This window comes from Aegilops tauschii, chromosome 5 (assembly GCF_002575655.3).
Source record: "Aegilops tauschii subsp. strangulata cultivar AL8/78 chromosome 5, Aet v6.0, whole genome shotgun sequence".
Classification (NCBI taxonomy): domain Eukaryota; kingdom Viridiplantae; phylum Streptophyta; class Magnoliopsida; order Poales; family Poaceae; genus Aegilops; species Aegilops tauschii.
This window is the reverse complement of record NC_053039.3, coordinates 155,153,616-155,163,627: the sequence shown is the minus strand read 5'-3', so window position 1 is coordinate 155,163,627 and position 10,012 is coordinate 155,153,616.

Sequence of the window (10,012 nt, the reverse complement as noted above, 5' to 3'; positions counted from 1 at the left end):
GCTATATAGCCTAGTACAAATAATTGCACACTAGAGTTGAACTAGCTCTATAAGCTTGTAGAAATAATTTTGCACTAGAGTTTAACTAGCTCTATAAGCTAGTTCAACTACATTTACAGTAGAGTTGAACTCGCTCTATAGCCTAGTACATATATTTTTACACTAGAGTTGAACTAGCTCTATAAGCTTGTACAAATAATTTTACACAAGTGTTGAACTAGCTCTATAGCCTAGTATAAATTTTTTTGCAATAGAGTTGAACTAGCTCTAAAAGCTAGTTCAAATAATTTTACAGTAGAGTTGAACTAGCTCTACAGCCTAGTACAAATAATTTTACACTAGAGTTAAACTAGCTCTATAGCCTAGTACAAATAATATTACACTAGAGTTGAACTAGCTCTATAAGCTAGTTCAAATAATTTAACACTAGAGTGGAACTAGCTCTATAGCTTAGTACAAATATTTTTACACTAGAGTTGAACTAGCTCTATAAGCTTGTAAAAATAATTTCACACTAGAGTTGAACTCGCTCTATAAGCTAGTTCAAATAATTTTACACTAGAGTTGAAGTAGCCCTATAGCCTAGTACAAATAATTTTATACTAGATTTCAACTAGCTCTATAAGCTAGTTCAAATAATTTTACACTAGAGTTGAACTAGCTCTATAACCTAGTACAAATAATTTTACACTAGAGTTATACTAGCTCTATAGCCTAGTACAAATAATTTTACACTAGAGTTGGACTAGCTCTATAGCCTAGTACAAATATTTTTACACTAGAGTTGAACTAGCTCTATCAGCTTGTTGAAATAATTTTACACTAGAGTTGAACTGGCTCTATAGCCTAGTATAAATTATTTTACACTAGAGTTGAACTGGCTCTATAGCCTAGTACAAATATTTTTACACTAGAGTTTAACTAGCACCATAAGCTAGTTAAAATAATTTTACCCTAGATTCGAACTAGCTCTATAGCCTAGTACAAATAATTTTACACTAGAGTTGAACTGGCTCTATAAGCTTGTACAAATAATTTTACACTAGTGTTGAACTAGCTCCATAGCCTAGTACAAATTTTTTTGCAATAGAGTTGAACTAGCTCTAAAAGCTAGTTCAAATAATTTTACAGTAGAGTTGAACTAGCTCTACAGCCTAGTACAAATAATTTTACACTAGAGTTAAACTAGCTCTATAGCCTAGTACAAATAATTTTACACTAGAGTTGAACTAGCTCTATAAGCTAGTTCAAATAATTTAACACTAGAGTGGAACTAGCTCTATAGCTTAGTACAAATATTTTTACACTAGAGTTGAACTAGCTCTATAAGCTTGTAAAAATAATTTCACACTAGAGTTGAACTCGCTCTATAAGCTAGTTCAAATAATTTTACACTAGAGTTGAAGTAGCCCTATAGCCTAGTACAAATAATTTTATACTAGATTTCAACTAGCACTATAAGCTAGTTCAAATAATTTTACACTAGAGTTGAACTAGCTCTATAGCCTAGTACAAATAATTTTACACTAGAGTTATACTAGCTCTATAGCCTAGTACAAATAATTTTACACTAGAGTTGAACTAGCTCTATAGCATAGTACAAATAATTTTACACTAGAGTTGAACTGGCTCTATAGCCTAGTACAAATATTTTTACACTAGAGTTTAACTAGCACCATAAGCTAGTTAAAATAATTTTACCCTAGATTCGAACTAGCTCTATAGCCTAGTACAAATAATTTTACACTAGATTTGAACTTGCTCTATAAGCTAGTTCAAATAATTTTACTCTAGAGTTGGACTAGCTCTATAGCCTAGTACAAATAATTTTACACTATAGCTGAACTAGCTCTATAAGCTAGTTTAAATAATTTTACACTAGAGTTAAACTAGCTCTATTGCCTAGTACAAATAATTTTATACTAGAGTTGAACTAGCTCTATAAGCTAGTTCAAATAATTTTACAGTAGAGTTGAACTAGCTCTATAGCCTAGTACAAATAATTTTACACTAGAGTTGAACTAGCTATATAGCCTAGTACAAATAATTGCACACTAGAGTTGAACTAGCTCTATAAGCTTGTAGAAATAATTTTGCACTAGAGTTGAACTAGCTCTATAAGCTAGTTCAACTACATTTACATTAGAGTTGAACTCGCTCTATAGCCTAGTACAAATATTTTTACACTTGAGTTGACCTAGCTCTATAAGCTTGTACACATAATTTTACACAAGTGTTGAACTAGCTCCATAGCCTAGTACAAACTTTTTTGCAATAGAGTTGAACTCGCTCTAAAAGCTAGTTCAAATAATTTAACACTAGAGTGGAACTAGCTCTATAGCTTAGTACAAATATTTTTACACTAGAGTTCAACTAGCTCTATAAGCTTGTAAAAATAATTTCACACTAGAGTTGAACTCGCTCTATAAGCTAGTTCAAATAATTTTACACTAGAGTTGAAGTAGCCCTATAGCCTAGTACAAATAATTTTATACTAGATTTCAACTAGCTCTATAAGCTAGTTCAAATAATTTTACACTAGAGTTGAACTAGCTCTATAGCCTAGTACAAATAATTTTACACTAGAGTTATACTAGCTCTATAGCCTAGTACAAATAATTTTACACTAGAGTTGAACTAGCTCTATAGCCTAGTACAAATAATTTTACACTAGAGTTGAACTGGCTCTATAGCCTAGTACAAATATTTTTACACTAGAGTTTAACTAGCACCATAAGCTAGTTAAAATAATTTTACCCTAGATTCGAACTAGCTCTATAGCCTAGTACAAATAATTTTACACTAGAGTTGAACTTGCTCTATAAGCTAATTCAAATAATTTTACTCTAGAGTTGGACTAGCTCTATAGCCTAGTACAAATAATTTTACACTATAGCTGAACTAGCTCTATAAGCTAGTTTAAATAATTTTACACTAGAGTTAAACTAGCTCTATTGCCTAGTACAAATAATTTTATACTAGAGTTGAACTAGCTCTATAAGCTAGTTCAAATAATTTTACAGTAGAGTTGAACTAGCTCTATAGCCTAGTACAAATAATTTTACACTAGAGTTGAACTAGCTATATAGCCTAGTACAAATAATTGCACACTAGAGTTGAACTAGCTCTATAAGCTTGTAGAAATAATTTTGCACTAGAGTTGAACTAGCTCTATAAGCTAGTTCAACTACATTTACATTAGAGTTGAACTCGCTCTATAGCCTAGTACAAATATTTTTACACTAGAGTTGAACTAGCTCTATAAGCTTGTACAAATAATTTTACACAAGTGTTGAACTAGCTCTATAGCCTAGTACAATTTTTTTTGCAATAGAGTTGAACTAGCTCTAAAAGCTAGTTCAAATAATTTTACAGTAGAGTTGAACTAGCTCTACAGCCTAGTACAAATAATTTTACACTAGAGTTAAACTAGCTCTATAGCCTAGTACAAATAATTTTACACTAGAGTTGAACTAGCTCTATAAGCTAGTTCAAATAATTTAACACTAGAGTGGAACTAGCTCTATAGCTTAGTACAAATATTTTTACACTAGAGTTGAACTAGCTCTATAAGCTTGTAAAAATAATTTCACACTAGAGTTGAACTCGCTCTATAAGCTAGTTCAAATAATTTTACACTAGAGTTGAAGTAGCCCTATAGCCTAGTACAAACAATTTTATACTAGATTTCAACTAGCTCTATAAGCTAGTTCAAATAATTTTACACTAGAGTTGAACTAGCTCTATAGCCTAGTACAAATAATTTTACACTAGAGTTATACTAGCTCTATAGCCTAGTACAAATAATTTTACACTAGAGTTGAACTAGCTCTATAGCCTAGTACAAATAATTTTACACTAGAGTTGAACTGGCTCTATAGCCTAGTACAAATATTTTTACACTAGAGTTTAACTAGCACCATAAGCTAGTTAAAATAATTTTACCCTAGATTCGAACTAGCTCTATAGCCTAGTACAAATAATTTTACACTAGAGTTGAACTTGCTCTATAAGCTAGTTCAAATAATTTTACTCTAGAGTTGGACTAGCTCTATAGCCTAGTACAAATAATTTTACACTATAGCTGAACTAGCTCTATAAGCTAGTTCAAATAATTTTACACTAGAGTGGAACTAGCTCTATAGCTTAGTACAAATACTTTTACACTAGATTTTAACTAGCTCTATAAGCTTGTAAAAAAAATTCACACTAGAGTTGAACTCGCTCAATAAGCTAGTTCAAATAATTTTACACTAGAGTTGAACTAGCTCTATAGCCTAGTACAAATATTTTTACACTAGAGTTTAACTAGCTCTATAGCCTAGTACAAATAATTATACACTAGAGTTGAACTAGCTCTATAGACTAGTACAAATATTTTTACACTAGAGTTGAACTAGCTCTATCAGCTTGTTGAAATAATTTTACACTAGAGTTGAACTAGCTCTATAGCCTAGTATAAATAATTTTACACTAGAGTTGAACTAGCTCTATAGCCTAGTACAAATAATTTTACAGTAGAGTTGACCTAGCTTTATAAGCTTGTAAAAATAATTTCACACTAGAGTTTAACTCGCTCTATAGCCTAGTACAAATAATTTTAAACTAGAGATGAACTAGCTCTATAAGCTTGTACAAATAATTTTACACTAGAGTTGAACTAGCTCTATAGCCTAGTACAAATAATTTTACACTAGAGTTGAACTGGCTCTATAGCCTAGTACAAATATTTTTACACTAGAGTTTAACTAGCACCATAAGCTAGTTAAAATAATTTTACCCTAGATTCGAACTAGCTCTATAGCCTAGTACAAATAATTTTACACTAGAGTTGAACTTGCTCTATAAGCTAGTTCAAATAATTTTACTCTAGAGTTGCACTAGCTCTATAGCCTAGTACAAATAATTTTACACTATAGCTGAACTAGCTCTATAAGCTAGTTCAAATAATTTTACACTAGAGTTAAACTAGCTCTATTGCCTAGTACAAATAATTTTATACTAGAGTTGAACTAGCTCTATAAGCTAGTTCAAATAATTTTACACTAGAGTTGAACTAGCTCTATAGCCTAGTAAAAATAATTTTACACTAGAGTTGAACTAGCTCTATAGCCTGGTACAAATAATTGCACACTAGAGTTGAACTAGCTCTATAAGCTTGTACAAATAATTTTGCACTAGAGTTGAACTAGCTCTATAAGCTAGTTCAACTACATTTACAGTAGATTTGAACTCGCTCTATAGCCTAGTACAAATATTTTTACACTAGAGTTGAACTAGCTCTATAAGCTTGTACAAATAATTTTACACAAGTGTTTAACTAGCTCTATAGCCTAGTACAAATAATTTTACACTAGAGTTAAACTAGATCTATTGCCTAGTACAAATAATTTTATACTAGAGTTGAACTAGCTCTATAAGCTAGTTCAAATAATTTTACACTAGAGTTGAACTAGCTCCATAGCCTAGTACAAATAATTTTACACTAGAGTTGAACTAGCTCTATAGCCTAGTACAAATAATTGCACACTAGAGTTGAACTAGCTCTATAAGCTTGTACAAATAATTTTGCACTAGAGTTGAACTAGCTCTATAAGCTAGTTCAACTACATTTACAGTAGAGTTGAACTCGCTCTATAGCCTAGTACAAATATTTTTACACTAGAGTTGAACTAGCTCTATAAGCTTGTACAAATAATTTTACACAAGTGTTGAACTAGCTCTATAGCCTAGTACAAATAATTTTACACTAGAGTTAAACTTGCTCTATAGCCTAGTACAAATAATTTTACACTAGAGTTGAACTTGCTCTATAAGCTAGTTCAAATAATTTAACACTAGAGTGGAACTAGCTCTATAGCTTAGTACAAATATTTTTACACTAGAGTTGAACTAGCTCTATAAGCTTGTAAAAATAATTTCACACTAGAGTTGAACTCGCTCTATAAGCTAGTTCAAATAATTTTACACTAGGGTTAAACTAGCTCTATAGCCTAGTACAAATAATTTTAAACTAGAGATGAACTAGCTCTATGAGCTTGTACGAATAATTTTACACAAGTGTTGAACTAGCTCTATAGCCTAGTACAAATTTTTTGCAATAGAGTTGAACTAGCTCTAAAAGCTAGTTCAAATAATTTACAGTAGAGTTGAACTGTCTCTGTAGCCTAGTACAAATAATTTTACACTAGAGTTAAACTAGCTCTATAGCCTAGTACAAATAATTTTACATTAGAGTTGAACTAGCTCTATCAGCTAGTTCAAATAATTTTACACTAGAGTGGAACTAGCTCTATAGCTTAGTACAAATATTTTTACACTAGAGTTGAACTAGCTCTATAAGCTTGTAAAAAAAATTTCACACTAGAGTTGAACTCGCTCTATAAGCTAGTTCAAATAATTTTACACTAGAGTTGAACTAGCAATATAGCCTAGTACAAATATTTTTACACTAGAGTTTAACTAGCACTATAAGCTAGTTAAAATAATTTTACCCTAGATTCGAACGAGCTCTATAGCCTAGTACAAATAATTTTACACTAGAGTGGAACTTGCTCTATAAGCTAGTTCAAATAATTTTACTCTAGAGTTGAACTAGCTCTATAGCCTAGTACAAATAGTTTTACACTAGAGTTGAACTTGCTCTATAAGCTAGTTCAAATAATTTTAAACTAGAGATGAACTAGCTCTATAAGCTTGTAAAAATAATTTCACACTAGAGTTGAACTCGCTCTATAAGCTAGTTCAAATAATTTTAAACTAGAGATGAACTAGCTCTATAAGCTTGTACAAATAATTTTACACTAGAGTTGAACTAGCTCTATAGCCTAGTACAAATAATTTTACACTAGAGTTGCACTAGCTCTATAGCCTAGTACAAATATTTTTACACTAGAGTTTAACTAGCACTATAAGCTAGTTGAAATAATTTTACCCTAGATTCGAACTAGCTCTATAGCCTAGTACAAATAATTTTACACTAGAGTTGAACTTGCTCTATAAGCTAGTTCAAATATATTACTCTAGAGTTGAACTAGCTCTAGAGCCTAGTACAAATAATTTTACACTAGAGTTGAACTTGCTCTATAAGCTAGTTCAAATAATTTTACTCTAGAGTTGAACTAGCTCTATAGCCTAGTACAAATAATTTTACACTATAGCCGAACTAGCTCTATAAGCTAGTTCAAATAATTTTACACTAGAGTTGAACTAGCTCTATAGCCTAGTACAAATAATTTTATACTAGAGTTGAACTAGCTCTATAAGCTAGTTCAAATAATTTTACACTAGAGTTGAACTAGCTCTATAGCCTAGTACAAATAATTTTACACTAGAGTTTAACTTGCTCTATAAGCTAGTTAAAATAATTTTACCCTAGATTCGAACTAGCTCTATAGCCTAGTACAAATAATTTTACACTAGAGTTGAACTTGCTCTATAAGCTAGTTCAAATAATTTTACTCTAGAGTTGCACTAGCTCTATAGCCTAGTACAAATAATTTTACACTATAGCTGAACTAGCTCTATAAGCTAGTTCAAATAATTTTACACTAGAGTTAAACTAGCTCTATTGCCTAGTACAAATAATTTTATACTAGAGTTGAACTAGCTCTATAAGCTAGTTCAAATAATTTTACACTAGAGTTGAACTAGCTCTATAGCCTAGTACAAATAATTTTACACTAGATTTGAACTAGCTCTATAGCCTAGTACAAATAATTGCACACTAGAGTTCAACTAGCCCTATAAGCTTGTACAAATAATTTTGCACTAGAGTTGAACTAGCTCGATAAGCTAGTTCAACTACATTTACAGTAGAGTTGAACTCGCTCTATAGCCTAGTACAAATATTTTTACACTAGAGTTGTACAAATAATTTTAAACTAGAGATGAACTAGCTCTATAAGCTTGTACAAATAATTTTACACTAGAGTTGAACTAGCTCTACAGCCTAGTACAAATAATTTTACACTAGAGTTGAACTAGCTCTATAGCCTAGTACAAATATTTTTACACTAGAGTTTAACTAGCGCTATAAGCTAGTTAAAATAATTTTACCCTAGATTCGAACTAGCTCTATAGCCTAGTACAAATAATTTCACTAGAGTTGAACTTGCTCTATAAGCTAGTTCAAATAATTTTACTCTAGAGTTGAACTAGCTCTATAGCCTAGTACAAATAATTTTACACTATAGCCGAACTAGCTCTATAAGCTAGTTCAAATAATTTTACACTAGAGTTGAACTAGCTCTATAGCCTAGTACAAATAATTTTATACTAGAGTTGAACTAGCTCTATAAGCTAGTTCAAATAATTTTACACTAGAGTTGAACTAGCTCTATAGCCTAGTACAAATAATTTTACACTAGAGTTTAACTTGCTCTATAAGCTAGTTAAAATAATTTTACCCTAGATTCGAACTAGCTCTATAGCCTAGTACAAATAATTTTACACTAGAGTTGAACTTGCTCTATAAGCTAGTTCAAATAATTTTACTCTAGAGTTGCACTAGCTCTATAGCCTAGTACAAATAATTTTACACTATAGCTGAACTAGCTCTATAAGCTAGTTCAAATAATTTTACACTAGAGTTAAACTAGCTCTATTGCCTAGTACAAATAATTTTATACTAGAGTTGAACTAGCTCTATAAGCTAGTTCAAATAATTTTACACTAGAGTTGAACTAGCTCTATAGCCTAGTACAAATAATTTTACACTAGATTTGAACTAGCTCTATAGCCTAGTACAAATAATTGCACACTAGAGTTCAACTAGCCCTATAAGCTTGTACAAATAATTTTGCACTAGAGTTGAACTAGCTCGATAAGCTAGTTCAACTACATTTACAGTAGAGTTGAACTCGCTCTATAGCCTAGTACAAATATTTTTACACTAGAGTTGTACAAATAATTTTAAACTAGAGATGAACTAGCTCTATAAGCTTGTACAAATAATTTTACACTAGAGTTGAACTAGCTCTACAGCCTAGTACAAATAATTTTACACTAGAGTTGAACTAGCTCTATAGCCTAGTACAAATATTTTTACACTAGAGTTTAACTAGCGCTATAAGCTAGTTAAAATAATTTTACCCTAGATTCGAACTAGCTCTATAGCCTAGTACAAATAATTTCACTAGAGTTGAACTTGCTCTATAAGCTAGTTCAAATAATTTTACTCTAGAGTTGAACTAGCTCTATAGCCTAGTACAAATAATTTTACACTATAGCTGAACTAGCTCTATAAGCTAGTTCAAATAATTTTACACTAGAGTTGAACTAGCTCTATTGCCTAGTACAAATAAATTTATACTAGAGTTGAACTAGCTCTGTAATCTAGTTCAAAAACATTTACACTAGAGTTGAACTAGCTCTATAGCCTAGTACAAATAATTTTACACTAGAGTTGAAATAGCTCTATAGCCTAGTACAAATAATTGCACACTAGAGTTGAACTAGCTCTATAATCTTGTACAAATAATTTTGCACTAGAGTTTAACTAGCTCTACAAGCTAGTTCAACTAAATTTACACTAGAGTTGAACTAGCTCTATAAGCTTGTACGAATAATTTTACACAAGTGTTGAACTAGCTCTATAGCCTAGCACAAATTTTTTTGCAATAGAGTTGAACTAGCTCTAAAAGCTAGTTCAAATAATTTTACACTAGAGTTGAACTAGCTCTATAGCCTAGTAAAAATAATTTTACACTAGAGTTGAACTAGCTCTATAGCCTGGTACAAATAATTGCACACTAGAGTTGAACTAGCTCTATAAGCTTGTACAAATAATTTTGCACTAGAGTTGAACTAGCTCTATAAGCTAGTTCAACTACATTTACAGTAGATTTGAACTCGCTCTATAGCCTAGTACAAATATTTTTACACTAGAGTTGAACTAGCTCTATAAGCTTGTACAAATAATTTTACACAAGTGTTTAACTAGCTCTATAGCCTAGTACAAATAATTTTACACTAGAGTTAAACTAGATCTATTGCCTAGTACAAATAATTT